We start from the raw sequence: 19,816 nt of genomic DNA on the forward strand, positions 1-19,816 counted from the left end.
ACATAATCAAAAAAATTAAAAAATAAATAAAAAATAAAATCTAGTAAAAAAAAAAAAAGAGAGAATATGCTGTCATTTAAAGGTGTGTGTTGGGGTGCCTGGGAGGCTCAGTGGATTAAAGCTTCTGCCTTCGCTCAAGTCATGATCCCAGGGTCCTGGGATCGAGCACCGCTTCGGGCTCTCTGCTCAGTGGGGAGCCTACTTCCCTTCCTCTCTCTCTCTGCCTGCCTCTCTGCCTACTTGTGATCTCTGTCTGTCAAATAAATAAACAAAATCTTTAAAAAATAAAATAAAATAAAAGTGTGCATCAGTGTGTGTCTGTTTTACCATCTTTTTCATAGACTTTTTCCACTCCCTCTACTTCTTTCCACAAACGTACTTACGACTCTGGAACAGTATTTTAAAGAGAAGAGATGTGACCGTTATTTATATTTGCTGCAAAGTCGTCACTGTGTAGAAGGAAGCCTGGAAGTGAGCACAATAAGCTGATGATAGAGGCAGATATCAGAGCTGGAGAGCGATGTTGTATAGACCAAAGGAGCACAAATCCCTTATATATTGGGGAGTTCTAATCAGATAATGGCTTAATTTGATTTATTTTTATAAAAATCACTTGGACATCTGTTTGCAGACTGATTGGATGAGGAAGCCAAGAGAAGAATCAGGGCAAAGATTTAGGAGGCTGTTGAGGTAATCTAGGTGAGAAATGACTGTGTCCCAGACTAAGGTGATGTCAGTGCATCTGGACAGAAGAGAATAATTCGAAGTACAGTTTTGAGAAAGAAATGACACATAATAAATAGTAATTGCTTCGGAAAAGAAAGAAAATACATCTCATTTGTACCTCAAATTCATATAGCTTAATCACATTTTTATACTGGAGGTTCCATTTTCTGTCTAGAGATCCTGGTTTTATTTACTATTCTACCAAAATGAAAATCAATGAATAATTTGATGTTTAGAAATAATGACACAAAATGTATGTTAGTTCTTATTTTTACATATTACCAAGTATTTACAAACTGTGCTACTGTGTTATTAAAAGTTTAGCTACATGATAGTTTAGACAACATTCACCAGAATATCTTACAGCTTGGTTGGTTTGGACTTTATTTGACTGAAATGAAAGAAGTAGAAGGATGTGTTTCCAATTTATTTTTAAGCATTCTGGAAGACTAGCATGAATTAGAGATGAATTCTGAATCTTTCATTTAGATCACACTACAGCATATACTTTAGATATAAAATCACCAATTTAAACTCATTTCAGTGCATTTCCATATTGATAAATTTAAGAGGAAAAACATGTCCTAGAGACAGTTAATAACCAAGATACTTAGACCTGAGAATACATTGAGAAGAAATGTTTGTTTCAGGGTAGCAAAAAATACTTCCTTGTAGAGGCCTAGAATTGCTTGAAATGTAATATCCATAAGCAAAGTGAGCAACAGAAATATTTAAAGAATAACATTGAAAAACACTATGCAGATCATACTTGGATAAAAAAGAACTGGTTTTAACTTCTGTGTGTTAGAAGCAAAACATAAGTGTGCCAAGGTAGCTAGAAGCCTAACTCTTGGTTATTTTATAATCAGTCTATAAATTAGAAAAACTGTGATTGATAGCCTCTAGCTACTATCTGGTCATACTGTTCCTACAGCATCTAACCAGTAGAAAATAAAGTTTAACTTGCTTAAAAAAGACTAAAGTTCAGGCAGCGATCTATTTTGACATCATTGTTAACAAAAACAGGGGAAACACGTCTGAATTTAAACCACATCTGAGTCCTTAGAAAATAAAGATGAAAGGATATTGTCGTCAGTAGTATTCCTTTCAAGACGTAAACCTACTGGTTTATGTTAGGAATTTGCTATTGCAGAGGACATTAAACATATTTCCTTGTTGAGTGCTAGGGTGGCAGAGGGGGGCATTGACTCAGAGCAATCCATTACATTCAATAATGAATATATTAATCTTTAGGAATAATTGATAAAATGGTTTTAAGAGTCCCACCTAAAAGTGGGTGCCTGGGTGGCTCAGTGGGTTAAGCCTCTGCCTTCGGCTCAGGTCATGATCTCAGGGTTCTAGGATCGAGCCCCGCATCGTGCTCTCTGCTCAGCAGGGCGCCTGCTTCCCTTCCTCTCTCTGCCTGCCTCCCTGCCTGCTTGTGATCTCTGTCTATCAAATAAATAAATAAAATCTTAAAAAAAAAAAAAAAAGATTCCGACCTAAAGGACAAGGTCAAAAAATGGCTTTGCCTCATGATGCAAACCAATGTAACTTGGTCTAATAGATTTATTTCCAACAGTAAACTAAGTGGTCTAGTCTTTTTTCTTTTTCCTTAAAGATTTTTGTTATTTTTTTATATGAGAGAGAGAGTGAGTGAATGAGGGAACATGAGCAGGGGAAGGGTTAGAGGGAGATACAGAAGCAGACTCCCCACTGAGCAGGGAGCCTGACATGGGGCTCCAACCTGGGGCTCCAGAATCATGACCTGAGTTGAAGGCAGATGGTTCACTGACTGAACCACCCAGGCATCCCTGGTCCAGTTTAATGAGATTTCAAAAGAGTTTAAAAAGACTGTACAAAATGCTACAGAAGATAATCTATTGGACAACAAGGTTGTTATCCAGGCAACTCTGCCCCACACAAATACTGATTTCAGGTGCAGTTGCTGAGAAGCATATCAGAGCTGTGAATAAACTCACAGGAATAGGACAACACACTGGAGTTCAAGGTTTGCTGCAGAGAGATCTGAGAGTCCACCCCATACCTCGGGCTCCTGTTTAGGCCACAGATGAAACAGACGGGCTTGTATAGGGAAAGAGTAAAAATACCCCCATTCTTAATTGTACTAACATGTTCTGTGTCTGTCAGAGTTCCTCATTGCCCCTCAAAAGGAAAGGTAGAAACTTTCTGAGGGAAAACACCACCACAACCTTATTTTCAGTCATTATCCAGAAAAAATAATATCTAACCAGAGATTGACATAGACAACAGAATATAATTTGCAAATAAGAATAACAATAGAAAATAGGAACACATTTATAAGGGATCCAAATCAAAGCATTGTCAAGCATGGACTTTGAATAACATTTTACTATGTTAAGGAAATGAAGATACAATTGAGAATTTAGGCACATGGAAATAAGGGAACAATGAAATGAGAATTGAAAACCTGTGAAGTAGAATAAATGAATTAAGAACACAATAGATGAGGGGTGCCTGGATGGGTCAGTGAGTTAAGTCCCTGACTCGTGGTTTGGCTCAGGTCTTGATCTCATGGGTGGTAGAATTGAGCCTTGGGTCAGGCTCTATGCTCAGCTGGGAGTCTGCTTGAATATTCTCTCTCTTCCTCTCCATCTTCCCTTCCCCCCAATCACATGTGTGCCTGTGCACTCTCTCAAATAAATAAATAAATATTTAAACAAAGTCAAAGATACCAATTTTTAAATTAAAATAAATGTACTATTCGAGGTCTTTTCTGGTTCCATATAAATTTTAGCATTATTTGTTCCATTTCTTTGAAAAAGATGGATGGTACTTTGATAGGACCTCGAATAGCCAAAGGGATATTGAAAAAGAAAGCCAACGTTGGTGGCATCACAATTCCGGACTTCAAGCTCTATTACAAAGCTGTCGTCATCAAGACAGCATGGTACTGGCACAAAAACAGACACATAGATCAATGGAACAGAATAGAGAGCCCAGAAATAGACGCTCAACTCTATGGTCAACTAATCTTCGACAAAGCAGGAAAGAATGTCCAATGGAAAAAAGACAGCCTCTTCAATAAATGGTGCTGGGAAAATTGGACAGCCACATGCAGAAAAATGAAATTGGACCATTTCCTTACACCACACACAAAAATAGACTCAAAATGGATGAAGGACCTCAATGTGCAAAAGGAATCCATCAAAATCCTTGAGGAGAACACAGGCAGCAACCTCTTTGACCTCTGCCGCAGCAACATCTTCCTAGGAACAACGCAAAAGGCAAGGGAAGCAAGGGCAAAAATGAACTATTGGGATTTCATCAAGATCAAAAGCTTTTGCACAGCAAAGGAAACAGTTAACAAAATCAAAAGACAACTGACAGAATGGGAGAAGATATTTGCCAACGACATATCAGATAAAGGACTAGTGTCCAGAATCTATAAAGAACTTAGCAAACTCAACACCCAAAGAACAAATAATCCAATCAAGAAATGGGCAGAGGACATGAACAGACATTTCTGCAAAGAAGACATCCAGATGGCCAACAGACACATGAAAAAGTGCTCCATGTCACTCGGCATCAGGGAAATACAAATCAAAACCACAATGAGATATCACCTCACACCAGTCAGAATGGCTAAAATCAACAAGTCAGGAAATGACAGATGCTGGCGAGGACGTGGAGAAAGGGGAACCCTCCTACACTGTTGGTGGGAATGCAAGCTGGTGCAGCCACTCTGGAAAACAGCATGGAGGTTCCTCAAAATGTTGAAAATAGAACTGCCCTATGACCCAGCAATTGCACTATTGGGTATTTACCCTAAGGGTACAAACGTAGTGATCCAAAGGGGCACATGCACCCGAATGTTTATAGCAGCAATGTCCACAATAGCCAAACTATGGAAAGAACCTAGATGTCCATCAACAGATGAATGGATCAAGAAGATGTGGTATATATACACAATGGAATACTATGCAGCCATCAAAAGAAATGAAATCTTGCCATTTGCGACAACATGGATGGAAGTAGAGCGTATCATGCTTAGCGAAATAAGTCAAGCAGAGAAAGACAACTATCATATGATCTCCCTGATATGAGGAAGTGGTGATGCAACATGGGGGCTTAAGTGGGTAGGAGAAGAATCAATGAAACAAGATGGGATTGGGAGGGAGACAAACCATAAGTGACTTTTAATCTCACAAAACAAACTGAGGGTTGCTGGGGGGAGGGGGTTTGGGAGAAGGGGGTGGGATTATGGACATTGGGGAGGGTATGTGCTTTGGTGAGTGCTGTGAAGTGTGTAAACCTGGTGATTCACAGACCTGTACCCCTGGGGATAGAGTATTATGCCTCCATCAGAAAGGATGAATACCCAACTTTTGTAGCAACATGGACGGGACTGGAAGAGAGTATGCTGAGTGAAATAAGTCAAGCAGAGAGAATCAATTATCATATGGTTTCACTTATTTGTGAAGCATAACAAATAGCATGGAGAACATGGGGACTTAGAGTGGAGAAGGGAGTTGGGGGAAATTGGAAGGGGAGGTGAACCATGAGAGACTATGGACTCTGAAAAACAATCTGAGGGTTTTGAAGGGACGGGGGGTGGGAGGTTGGGGTACCAGGTGGTGGGTATTATAGAGGGCACGGATTGCATGGAGCACGGGGTGTGGTGCAAAAATAATGAATACTGTTATGCTGGAAATAAAATAAATAAATAAATAAATAAATGTACTGTAAAACAGATTGTCACAGTGGATTTAAAAAAAAACTATATGTTTCTTTAAAAATATGTTAAAATTTAAGGATGGTAGAAGTGGAAGAATGGATTTATATATATAGATCTAAATTTATATATGTCTATATTATATATATATATCAGAAAAACCACTTTTCTCCACAAAAATGCTGGAAACATCTGCAGTAATATCAGACAAAAAGATATTAAATTTTTTTAAATTACATATATTATAGATAAAAATGAACACTATTATCATAATAAAGGTTCAGATCACTAGGAAGATATGACAATTTTAAATCCTGTATGTGCTTCATAACAAGTTTCACTGTATAAAGAAATAATATATGAAATTAGAAAGATTTTTTAAAAGTGTCTAATCAAATTAGGGGATTTTCACATGTCTCTTTCAATATCAGATTGTTCAATCCTAAAACAATTTCACAGTTACTGAAGACTTTATACAAATTGATTTAAAAACCAGACTACTTGATATGAAGAAACACTGTGCTATGCCTCCAGTATAGATAGAGATGAGAAAATAAATGGTGACATATGTACAAAGATTGAAATCTCAAAAGAGTATGACATCAGACTATAGAGAAGTTCAAATAGAAATTAATTATGAAGAAAAATGAAGAAAAGGAAAAGGATAAAGAAAACAGTTCCTTTTCTCTAGTGGCTTCTTTTCTACTCTATTCTCCAGGAGCCAACTGTTTAATAATAATAATAATTATCATTATTATTATTATTAAACAGTAATTATTATTATAATATAATACATTATATTATTATAATATAATATGTTATTATATTATATATAATATATATAATTATAATATTATTATTATTATTAAACAGTAATTATTATTATTATTATTTTCTCTTGGTTTATTTTTCTATGGCTATGTTTCATTTTGTCTTGACATACCCTGCCAGCAGCTTCTAGTACAATTCTTACACAGTCAAATTTACCACTCTTTTGGTGAAAATATTCCAGTACAGGACAGAAAAAAATGCAAGATAAGACAAGAGCCAAAAGTAAGAAAGGAAGTGCTTGAAGGATTGAAAGAAAAAATGTATATAGCATATGTATGCATGTCCAAAGGATAGAGGAATATATTTGAAAGAGCTCCTAAAGGCATAAGCTGGAAAGATTTTAAAAAACAAAATAGGGTGCCTGGGTGGCTCAGTGGGTTAAGCCGCTGCCTTCGGCTCAGGTCATGATCTCAGGGTCCTGGGATCGAGTCCCGCATTGGGCTCTCTGCTCGGCAGGGAGCCTGTTTCCTTCTCTCTCCCTCTCTGCCTGCCTCTCAGTGTACTTGTAATCTCTCTCTGTCAAATAAATAAATAAAATCTTTAAAAAAAAATAAATAAATAAAAATTAAATAAATTATGATACTACTAAACTTTAACACAAAGAATACAGTAAAATTTTATGATGCTACACTGATCTAAATAAATGATAGAATGACTTGTAACTGGAGAAAAAGAGACAAACCTTTCTTATAGTAGAATTTCATACAATAATTATAGAAGAAATGATGGAATAGAAAATCATCTTTAGAATACCATAGAGATTATTGTTTCAGGAAGAATCCATGGAGAAATGTCAAAGTCAAGGGTGAAAATTATAGAGACACCATAGTAGCATAGACCCAAATTATCTTCTGTACATATTTTTGTAATTACTGTGAAGATTCTAGCATGTGTCCACAATTTCTGTGATATGCCTCATCTCAAGAAAGGATTGGACAGGAATCCAGGAAAATCTTAGAGGAGAACACAGGCAGCAACCTCTTCAACCTTGGCCACCATCCTCTTGCTAGACACGTCTCGAAAGGCAAGGGGAATAAAAGCAAAAATGAACTATTGGGACTTCATAAAGATAAAAAGCTTCTGTACAGCAAAGAAAATAGTCAACAAAACTAAAAGGTAACCTATGGAATGGGAGAAGATATTTGCAAATAACATATCAGATAAAGGGCTAGTATACAAGATCTACAAAGAGCTTATTAAACTCAACACTCAGAAAACAAAGAATCCAGTCAAGAAATGAAGACATGAACAGACTTTTTCCAAAGAAGACATACAAATGGCCATCCGATGCATGAAAAAATGTTCCACATCATTTGACATCGGGGAAATACAAATCAAAACCACAATGAGAGAGATGCCAGGGTGGCTCAGTTGGTTAAGAGGCTGCCTTTGGTTTAGGTCATGATCCCAGCATCATAGGATGGAGTCCCACATCGGGCTACTTGCTCAACAGGGAGCCTGCTTCTCCCTCTGCCTCTGCCTGCCACTCTGACTTTGCTCACTTTCTCTCTTTCTCTCTCTCTGACAAATAAATAAAATCTTAAAAAAAAAAAACAAAACAACACAATGAGATAGTACCTCACACCAGTCAAAATGGCTAAAATTAACAAGACAGGAAACAACAAATGCTGGAGAGGATGTGGAGAAAGAGGAACCCTCCTATAATGTTGGTGAGAAAGCAAGCACTTTGGTACTCTGGAAAACGGTACGGGGGTTCCGCAAAAAGTTAAAAATAGAGCTACCTTATGACCCAACAATTGCATTACTATGTATTAACCTTAAATATATAAACATAGTGAAAAGAAGGGGAGCATGCATCCCAATGTTCATAACAACAAGGTCCTAAATAACCAAACTGTGGAAATACCTGAGATGTCCTTTAACAGATGAATGGATAAAGATGTGGTACAAGGGGGAGGGGTCAAGATGGCAGAGAAGTAGCAGGCTGAGACAACATCAGGTAGCAGGAGATCAGCTAGATAACTTATCAATCCATTGCAAACATCTACAAATCCAGCAGGAGACCAAAGAGAAGAACAGCAACAATTCCAGAAACAGAAAATCGACCACTTTCTGAAAGGTAGGACTGGCGGAGCAGTGAATCCAAAGATAGACCGTGGTGGGAGGGACCGGATCTTGGCAAGCAGCGGAGCAAGAGCACAAAATCAGGACTTTTAAAAGTCTGCTCCATTGAGGGACTTCGCTCCAGAGGCTAAACATGGGTGAAGCCCACGCGGGGTCAGCATGGCCCCAGGTTCCACGGGATCACAGAAGGATCGGGGTGTCTGAGTGTCACAGAGCTCGCAGGTATTAGAGCAGGAAAGCCAGCTACAGAGACAGAACCGAGGAATGAGCTCACAGCTTGCAGTTACCTTGAACCAGTCGCAGCCTGGGTGAGCTCAGAGCACAGCTGGAGGCCAGGGACACAGGCATGATTGAGCATTTGTCTCTGAGGATGCACTGAGGAGTGGGGCCCGGAGCTCTTGGCTCATCTGGGCCAGAGACTGGGCGACCGCCATTTTCATTCCCGTCCTCCGGAACTCTATGGAAAGCATTCAGGGAACAAAAACTCCCAAAAGCGAACCCGAGGGGATTACTTAGCCTGGCCCTTGGTAAGGGTGGTGTAATTCTGCCTCAGGCAAAGACATTTGAGAATCACTACAACAGGCCCCTTCCTCAGAAGATCAACAAGAAATCCAGCCAAGACCAAGTTCATGTACCTAGGAGAACAGCAGAATCCCAGAGGAGGAGAAAGCAAAGCATGGAGTTCATTGCTTTCTCCCCATGATTCCTTAGTCTTGCAGTTAATTTAATTTTTTTTTCTTCTTCTAAATTTTTTTTTAACTTTCACCCTTTCCTCTTTTAACTTTTTTTAACTAGTTTATCTTAATATCTTCCATTAAAAAAATAATATAATAATCTTTTTTGAACCTTCATTATTATAGTCATATTTTATCCTTTATTGTATCTAACTTTATTTTTTGTATACACATTGGTTTTTTTCTTCTAAAAAATTTGGGGTGCAACTTCTTCTAATAGATCAAAATATGCCCTAAATCTAGCTCTGGGCTTGTTCTACTCTCCAGCCCAAGCAAAATCTCTCCACTTTCTTTTTCTTTATTCTTCCAACCAACTTATTCTATTAACTCCTTTTTTTAAGAAAGTAAAACATTTTTTTTTCATCTTTATAGGCATATTCCATCCCTTATTGTGTTTACCCTTATATATGTTTTTCATTCTTTAAAATTTTGGGATGTTGTTTCTTCTAAAGACCAAAATACTCCCAAAATTAAGTGGGTGATCTTGTTCTAGTCATCAATCTAATATATATTTTTTTCTTTTTTATATTTTTTAATTTTTTTATCTTTTTTTTTCTGAACTTTTTATCCTCTTTCTCCCCCTCCCATAATTTGGGGACTCTTGTGATTTGACTAAAGCACATTTTCCTGGGGTCTTTGCCACACTTTTAGTATTTTATTTGCTCCTTCATATATTCTTATCTGGACAAAATGACAAGGCGGAAAAACTCACCACAAAAAAAGAAGAACAAGAGGCAATAGCGAAGGCTAGGGACCTAATCAATACAAACATTGGTAATATGTCAGATATGGAGTTCAGAATGATGATTCTCAAGGTTCTAGCCGGGCTTGAAAAAGGTATGGAAGATATTAGAGAAACCCTCTCTGGAGAGATAAAAGCCCTTTCTGGAGAAATAAAAGGACTAAAATCTAACCAAGCTGAAATAAAAAAGCTATTAATGAGGTGCAATAAAAAAAAAATAGAGGCCCTTACTGCTAGGATAAATGCGGCAGAAGAAAGAATTAGAAGACCAAATGACAGAGAATAAAGAACTTGAGCAAAAGAGAGACAAACAAATATTGGACCACCAGGGGAGAATTTGAGAGATAAGTGACACCATAAGATGAAACAACATTAGAATAATTGGGATTCTAGAAGAAGAAAGAAAGAGGGGAGCAGAAGGTATATTGGAGAGAATTATTGTAGACAATTTCCCTAATATGGCAAAGGGAACAGCATCAAAATCCAGGAGGTGCAGAGAACCCCCCTCAAAATCAGTAAGAATAGGTCCACACCGCTTCACCTAATAGGAAAATTTACAAGTCTTAGTAACAAAGAGAAAATCCTGAAAGCAGCCCGGGAAAAGAAATCTGTGACATATAATGGCAAAAATATTAGATTGGCAGTGGACTTATCTATAGAGAGATGGCAGGCCAGAAAGAACTGGCATGATATATTCAGAGCACTAAATGAGAAAAACATGCAGCCAAGAATACTATATCCAGCAAGGCTGTCATTGAAAACAGAAGGAGAGATAAAAAGCTTCCAGGGCAAACAAAAACTGAAAGAATTTGCAAACACCAAACCAACTCTACAGGAAATATTGAAAGCGGTCCTCTAAGCAAAGAGAGAGCCTAAAAGTAGTAGATCAGAAAGGAACAGACAATATACAGTAACAGTCACCTTACAGGCAATACAATGGCACTAAAATCATATCTATAAATAGTTACCCTGAATGTTAACGGGATAAATGCCCTAATCAAAAGACACAGGATAGAAGAATGGATAAAAAAACAAAACCCATCAATATGCTGCCTACAAGAAACTCATTTTAGACACAAAAACACCTCCAGATTTAAAGTGAGGGGGTGGAAAATGATTTACCATGCTAATGGACATCAGAAGAAGGCTGGGGTGGCAATCCTTATATCAGATAAATTAGACTTTAAGCCAAAGACTATAATAAGAGATGAGGAAGGAAACTATACAATACTCAAAGGATCTGTCCAACAAGAAGATCTAACAATTTTAAATATCTATGCCCCTAACATGGGAGCAGCCAAATACATAAACCAATTAATAACAAAATCAAAGAAACACATTGACAATAATACAATAATACTAGGGGACTTTAACACTCCCCTCACTGAAATGGACAGATCATCCAAGAAAAAGATCAAGGAAATAAAGGACTTAAATGACACAATGGACCAGATGGACATCACAGATATATTCAGAACATTTCATCCCAAAGCAACAGAATACACGTTCTTCTCTAGTGCACATGGAACATTCTCCAGAATAGATCACATCCTGGGTCATAAATCAGGTCTCAACTGGTATCAAAAGATTGGGATCATTCCCTGCATATTTTCAGACCACAATGCTCTGAAGCTAGAACTCAATCACAAGATGAAATTTGGAAAGAACCCAAATACATGAAGACTAAACAGCATCCTTCTAAAAAATGAATGGGTCACCCAAGAAATTAAGGAAGAAATGAAAAAATTCATGGAAACAAATGATAATGAAAACACAACTATTCAAAATCTGTGGGACACAGCAAAGTCAGTTCTGAGAGGAAAATATATAGCAGTTTCTTGAGCCTTTCTCAAGAAACAAGAAAGGTCTCAAAAATACACAACCTAACCCTACACCTAAAGGAGCTAGAGAAAGAACAACAAAGAAAGCCTAAACCCAGCAGGAGGGAGAAATCATAAATATCAGAGCAGAAATCAATGAAATAGAAACAAACAAACAAAAAAAAATAGAATAAATCAACAAAACTAGGAGCTGGTTCTTCGAAAGAATTAATAAGATTGATAAACCCTTGGCCAGACTTATCAAAAAGAAAAGAGAGAGAACGCAAATAAATAAAATCATGAATGAAAGAGGAGAGATCACAACAAACACCAAAGAAATACAAACAATTTTAAGAAGATATTATGAACAACTCTATGGCAACAAATTTGACAATCTGGAAGAAATGGATGCACTCCTAGAGACGTTTAACTGCCAAAACTGAACCAGGAAGAAATAGAAAACCTGAACAGACCCATAACCAGTAAGGAGATGGAAGCAGTCATCAAAAATCTCCAAACAAACAAAAGCCCAGGGCCAGACGGCTTCCCAGGGGAATTCTACCAAACATTTAAAGAAAAATTAATACCTATTCTCCTGAAACTGTTCCAAAAATTGAAATAGAAGGAAAACTTCCAAACTCATTTTATGAGGCCAGTATCACCTTGATCCCCAAACCAGGCAAGGATCCCATTAAAAAAGAGAATTACAGACCAATATCCTTGACGAACACAGATGCAAAAATTCTCACCAAAATACAAGGCAATAGGATCCAACAATACATTAAAAAGATTATTCAGCACGACGAAGTGGGATTTATTCCAGGGCTGCAATGTTGCTTCAACATCGCAAATCAATCAATGTGATACAATACATTAATAAAAGAAAGAACAAGAACCATATGATACTCTCAATAGATGCTGAAAAAGCATTAGACAAAGTATAGCATCCCTTCCTGATCAAAACTCTTCAAAGTGTAGGGATAGAGGGCACATACCTCAATATCATCAAAGCCATCTATAAAAAACCCACCGCAAATATCATTCTTAAATGGAGAAAAACTGGAGAAAGCTTTTCCACTAAGGTCGAACATGGCAGGGATGTCCTTTATCACCACTGCTATTCAACATAGTACTAGAAGTCCTAGCCTCAGCAATCAGACAACAAAAAGAAATTAAAGGCATCCAAATTGTCAAAGAAGAAGTCAAACTATCACTTTTTGCAAATGATATGATACTGTATGTGGAAAACCCAAAAGGCTCCATTCCAAAACTGCTAGAACTTGTACAGGAACTCAGTGAAGTCTCAGGATATAAAATCAATGCACAGAAATCAGTTGCATTTCTCTACACCAACAGCAAGACAGAAGAAAGAGAAATTAAGGAGTCAATCCCATTTATAGTTGCACCCAAAACCATAAGATACCTAGGAATAAACCTAACCAAAGAGGCTAAGAATCTATACTCAGAAAACTATAAAGTACTCAAGAAAGAAATTGAGGAAGACACAAGGAAATGGAAAAATGTTCCATGCTCCTGGATTGGAAGAATAAATATTGTGAAAATGTCTATGCTGCCTTAAGCAATTTATACATTTAATGCAATACCTATCAAAATCCCATCCATCTTTTTCAAAGAAATGGAACAAATAATGCTAAAATTTATATGGAACCAGAAAAGACCTCAAATAGCCAAAGGAATATTGAAAAAGAAAGCCAAAGTTGGTGGCATCAAAATTCTGGACTTTAAGCTCTATTACAAAGCTGTCATCATCAAGATAGTATGCTACTGGCACAAAAACAGATAGGTCAATGGAACAGAATAGAGAGCCCAGAAATAGACCGTCAAGTATTAGTATGGTCAACTAATCTTTGACAAAGCAGGAAAGAATGTCCAATGGAAAAAAGACAGTCTGTTCAACAAATGGTGTGGAGAAAATTGGACAGTCACATGCAGAAAAATGAAACTGGACCATTTCCTTACACCACACATAAAAATAGACTCAAAATGGATGAAGGACCTCAATTTGAGAAAGGAATCCATCAAAATCCTTGAGGAGAACACAGGCAGCAACCTCTTTAACCTCAGCTTCAGCAACTTCTTCCTGGGAACTTCGACAAAGGCGAGGGAAGCAAGGGCAAAAATGAACTATTGGGATTTCATCAATATCAAAAGCTTTTGCACAGCAAAGAAAACAGTTAACAAGACCAAAAGACAGCTGACAGAATGGGAGACAGTATTTGCAAACAACATATCAGATAAAGAGCTAGTATCCAAAATCTATAAAGAGCTTAGCAAACTCAACCCCCAAAGAATAAATAATCCAATCAAGAAATGGGCGGAGGACACAAACAGACATTTCTGCAAAGAAGACATCAGATGGCCAACAGACACATGAAAAAGTGCTCTGCATCACTCAGCATCAGAGAAATACAAATCAAAATCACAATGAGATACCACCTCACACCCTTCAGAATGGCTAAAATTAACAAGTCAGGAAATGACAGATGCTGGGGAGGATGCGGAGAAAGGGGAACACTCCTACACTGTTGGTGGGAATGCAAGCTGGTGCAACCACTCTGGAAAAAATCATGGAGTTTCCTCAAAAAGTTGAAAATAGAGCTACCCTATGACCCAGCAATTGCACTACTGGGTATTTACCCTAAAGATACAAAGGTAGTGATCTGAAGGGGCACGTGCACCCAAATGTTTATAGCAGCAATATGCACAATAGTCAAATTATGGAAAAAACCTAGATGTCCATCAACAGAGGAATGGATAAAGAAGAAGTGGTATATATACACAATGGAGTACTATGCAGCCATCAAAAGAAATGAAATCTTGCCATTTGCGATGACGTGGCTAGAACTAGAGGGTATTATGCTTAGTGAAATAAGTCAATTGGAGAAAGACACTATCATATGATCTCCCTGATATGAGGAAGTTGAGATGCAACGTGGGGGGTTTGGTGGGTAGGAAAAGAATAAATGAAACTAGATGGGATTGGGAGGGAAACAAACCATAAGTGACTCTTAATCTCACAAAACAAACTGAGGGTTGCTGGGGGGAGGGGGCCGGGAGAGAGGGGTGGGCTTATGGACATTGGGGAAGGTATGTGCTATGGTGAGTGCTGTGAAGTGTTTAAATCTGGCGATTCACAGACCTGTACCCCTGGGGATATAAATGCATTGTATGTTTATAAAAAAATTAAAAAAATTTAAAAAAAAAAGAATGAGTGGGTCAACCAGAAAATTAAAGAAGAATTGAAAAAAAAATCATGGAAACAAATGATAATGAATGAAAACACAACTGTTCAAAATCTGTGGGACACACAAAGACAGTCCTGGGAGGAAAATTTATAGTGATATAAGCCTTTCTCAAGAAACAAGAAATACAGAACCTAACCCTACACCTAAAGGAGCTGGATAAAGAACAACAAAGAAAGCCTAAGCCCAGCAGGAGAAGAGAAATAATAAAGATCAGAGCAGAAATCAATGAAATAGAAACCAAAAAAACAATAGAACAATCAACAAAACTAGGAGAGGGTTCTTCAAAACAACTTACAAGATTGATAAACCCTTGGCCAGACTTATCAAAAAGAAAAGAGAAACGACACAAATAAATAAAATCATGAATGAAAGAGGAGAGATCACAACAAACACCAAAGAAATACAAACAATTACAAGAACATATTATGGGCAACTACACATCAGCAAATTTGACAATCCGGAAGAAATGGATGCATTCCTAGTGACATATAAAATACCACAACTGAGCCAGGAAGAAATAAAAAACCTGAACAGACCCATAACCAGTAAGGAGACTGAAACACTCATCAAAAATCTCCAAACAAACAAGAACCCAGGCCCAGACAGCTTCCCAGGGGAATTCTACCAAGCATTTAAATAAGAATTAATTCCTATCCTCCTGAAACTGTTTCTAAAAATAGAAATGGAAGGAAAACTTCCAAACTCATATTATGAGACAGAATTACCCAAAACCAGACAAAGGTCCCATCAAAAAAGAGAATTACAGACCAATATCCTTGATGAATACAGATGCAAAAATTCTCACCAAAATACTAGCCAGTAGGATCCAACAGTACATTAAAAGGATTATTCACCCTGACCAAGTGGTATTTATCCCAGGGCTGCAAGGTTAATTCAACATCCATAAATCAATCAATGTGATAAAATACATTAATAAAAGAAAGAACAAGAACAATATGATACTCTCAATAGATGTTGAAAAATATTTGACAGAGTATAGCTTCATTTCTTGATCAAAACTCTTCAAAGTGTAGGGGTAGAGGGTACATACCTCAGTATCATCAAAGACATCTATGAAAAACCCACCACAAATATCATTCTCAATGGAGAAAAACAGAGTTTTTCTGCTAAGTTCAGGAACACAGGAGGGATGTCCATTATCACCACTGCTATTCAACATAGTACTAGAAGTCCTAGCCTCAGCAATCAGACAACAAAAAGAAATTAAAGCATTCAAATAGGCAATGAAGAAGTCAAACTATCACTCTTTGTGGATGATATGATACTTTATGTGGAAAAGTATCCAAAAGACCACTCCAAAACTGCTAGAACTTGTACAGGAATTCAGTAAAGTGTCAGGATATAAAATCAATGCACAGAAATCAGTTGCATTTCTATACACCAACAACAAGATATAAGGAAGAGAAATTAAGGAGTTAATCCTACTTACAGTTTCACCCAAAACTATAAGATACCTAGGAATAAGCCTAACCAAAGAGGTAAAGAATCTATACTCAGAAAACTATAAAGTACTCATGAAAGAAATTGAAGAAGACACAAGGAAATGGAAAAATGTTCCATGCTCCTGGATTGGAAGAGTAAATATTGTGAAAATGTCTATGCTATCTAAAGCAAGCTACACCTTTATTGTAATCCCTATCAAAATCCCATCAATTTTTTTTTCAAAGAAATAGAAGAAATAATCCCAAAATTCATATGGAACCAGAAAGACCTCAAATAGCCAGAGGAATGTAGAAATAAAAATGCCAAAGTAGGTACCATCACAATTCCAGACTCCAGGCTCTATTGCAAAGCTGTCATCATCAAGACAGTATGGTACTGGCACAAAAACAGATGAATAGATCAGTGGAACAGAATAGAGTGCCCAGAAATAGACCCTCAACTCTATGGTCAACTAATCTTTGACAAAGCAAAAAGAATGTCCAATGGAAAAGACAGTCTCTTCGATAAATGGTGCTTGGAAAATTGGACAGCCACATGCAGAAAAATGAAACTGGACCATTTCCTTATACCACACACAAAAATAGACTCAAAATGGATGAAGGACCTCAATGTGAGAAAGGAATCCATCAAAATCCTCAAGGAGAATGCAGGGAGCAACCTCTTCAACCTCAGCCACAGCAACTTCTTCCTAGAAACATTGCCAAAGGCAGGGGAAGCAAAGGCAAAAATGAACTCTTAGAACTTCATCAAGATCAAAGTCTTTTGCACAGCAAAGGAAACAGTCAACAAAACCAAAAGACAACTGACAGAATGGGAGAAGATATTTGCAAATGACATATCAGATAAAGGGCTAGTCTCTAAAATCTATAAAGAACTTGTTAAACTCAACACCCGAAGAACAAATAATCCAATCAAGAAATGGTCATTGAGAGGAGTCAAGATGGCGGAGAAGTAGCAGACTGAGACTGCTTCAGCTAGCCGGAGATCAGCTAGATAGCTTATCTAAAGATTGCAAACACCTGAAAATCCATCGGCAGATCGAAGAGAAGAAGAACAGCAATTCTGGAAACAGAAAAACAACCACTTTCTGAAAGGTAGGACCGGCGGAGAAGTGAATCCAAAGCGACGGGAAGATAGACCCCGGGGGGGAGGGGCCGGCTCCCAGCAAGCGGCGGAGCAACGGCGCACAAAATCAGGACTTTTAAAAGTCTGTTCCGCTGAGGGACATCGCTCCAGAGGCTAAACCGGGGCGAAGCCCACGCGGGTTCAGCGTGGCCTCAGGTCCCGCAGGGTCACAGAAGGATCAGGGGTGTCTGAGTGTCGCAGACCTTGCGGGTATTGGAACGGGAAAGCCGGCTACAGAGACAGAGCCGACAGTAAGCTCACAGCTCGGTGTTACCTTGAACTGGTCGCAGGCTCGGAGAGCTGGGAGCGCGGCCGGAGGTCAGGCAGACGGGAGTAACTGGGCGCTGTTCTCTGAGGGAGCACTGAGGAGTGCGGCCCTGGGCTCTCGGCTCCTCCAGGCCGGAGACCAGGAGGCCGCCATTTGTATTCCCGTCCTCCGGAACTCTACGGAAAGCGCTCAGGGAACAAAAGCTCCTGAAAGCAAACCCGAGCGGATTACTCACCCCGGCCCCGGGTAAGGGCGGTGTAATTCCGCCTGGGGCAAAGACCCTTGAGAATCACTACACCAGGCCCCTCCCCCAGAAGATCAACAAGAAATCCAGCCAAGACCAAGTTCACCTACCAAGGAGTGCGGTTTCAATACCAAGGAGAGCAGCAGAATTCCAGAGGAGGAGAAAGCCAAGCACGGAACTCATGGCTTTTTCCCTGTGATTTTTTTTTTAGTCTTGCAGTTAATTCAATTTTTTCTTTTTCATTTTTTTGTTTTTTTCTTTTCTCGCCTTCGGGTAAATTTTTTTTTTTTAACTGTTACCTTTTTCTTTTTTAACGATTTTTTACTAGTTTATCTAGTATATATATATTTTCATTTTTACATTTTTCTCAGGTGTTTTCCTTTTTTTTTTTTTTAATTCTTTTCTTTTCTTTTTTCTTTTTTTTTTCTTTCTTTTTTCTTTTTTTTTCTTTCTTCCTTTTTGAACCTCTTTTTATCCCCTTTCTCCCCCCTCACGATTTTGGATCTCTTCTAATTTGGTTAAAGCATTTTTTCCTGGGGTTGTTGCCACCCTTTTAGTATTTTACTTGCCCCTTCATATACTCTTATCTGGACAAAATGACAAGACGGAAAAATTCAACACAAAAAAAAGAACAAGAGGCAGTACCGAAGGCTAGGGACCTAATCAATACAGACATTGGTAATATGTCAGATCTAGAGTTCAGAATGACAATTCTCAAGGTTCTAGCCGGGCTCGAAAAAGGCATGGAAGATATTAGAGAAACCCTCTCGAGAGATATAAAAGCCCTTTCTGGAGAAATAAAAGAACTAAAATCTAACCAAGTTGAAATCAAAAAAGCTATTAATGAAGTGCAATCAAAAATGGAGGCTCTCACTGCTAGGATAAATGAGGCAGAAGAAAGAATTAGTGATATAGAAGACCAAATGACAGAGAATAAAGAAGCTGAGCAAAAGAGGGACAAACAGCTACTGGACCACGAGGGGAGAATTCGAGAGATAAGTGACACCATAAGACGAAACAATATTAGAATAATTGGGATTCCAGAAGAAGAAGAAAGAGGGGAGCAGAAGGTATACTGGAGAGAATTATTGGGGAGAATTTCCCCAATATGGCAAAGGGAACGAGCATCAAAATTCAGGAGGTTCAGAGAACGCCCCTCAAAATCAATAGGAATAGGCCCAGACCCCGTCACCCAATAGTAAAATTTACAAGTCTCAGTGACAAAGAGAAAATCCTGAAAGCAGCCCGGGAAAAGAAGTCTGTAACATACAATGGTAAAAATATTAGATTGGCAGCTGACTTATCCACAGAGACCTGGCAGGCCAGAAAGAGCTGGCATGATATTTTCAGAGCACTAAACGAGAAAAACATGCAGCCAAGAATACTATATCCAGCTAGGCTATCATTGAAAATAGAAGGAGAGATTAAAAGCTTCCAGGACAAACAAAAACTGAAAGAATTTGCAAATACCAAACCAGCTCTACAGGAAATCTTGAAAGGGGTCCTCTAAGCAAAGAGAGAGCCTACAAGTGGTAGATCAGAAAGGAACAGAGACCATATACAGTAACAGTCAACTTACAGGCAATACAATGGCACTAAATTCATATCTCTCAATAGTTACCCTGAATGTTAATGGGCTAAATGCCCCTGTCAAAAGACACAGGGTATCAGAATGGATAAAAAAACAAAACCCATCTATATGTTGTCTCCAAGAAACTCATTTTAAGCCCGAAGACACCTCCAGATTTAAAGTGAGGGGGTGGAAAAGAATTTACCATGCTAATGGACATCAGA

The sequence above is a fragment of the Mustela erminea genome, chromosome 11 (assembly GCF_009829155.1).
Source record: "Mustela erminea isolate mMusErm1 chromosome 11, mMusErm1.Pri, whole genome shotgun sequence".
NCBI classification, from domain to species: domain Eukaryota; kingdom Metazoa; phylum Chordata; class Mammalia; order Carnivora; family Mustelidae; genus Mustela; species Mustela erminea.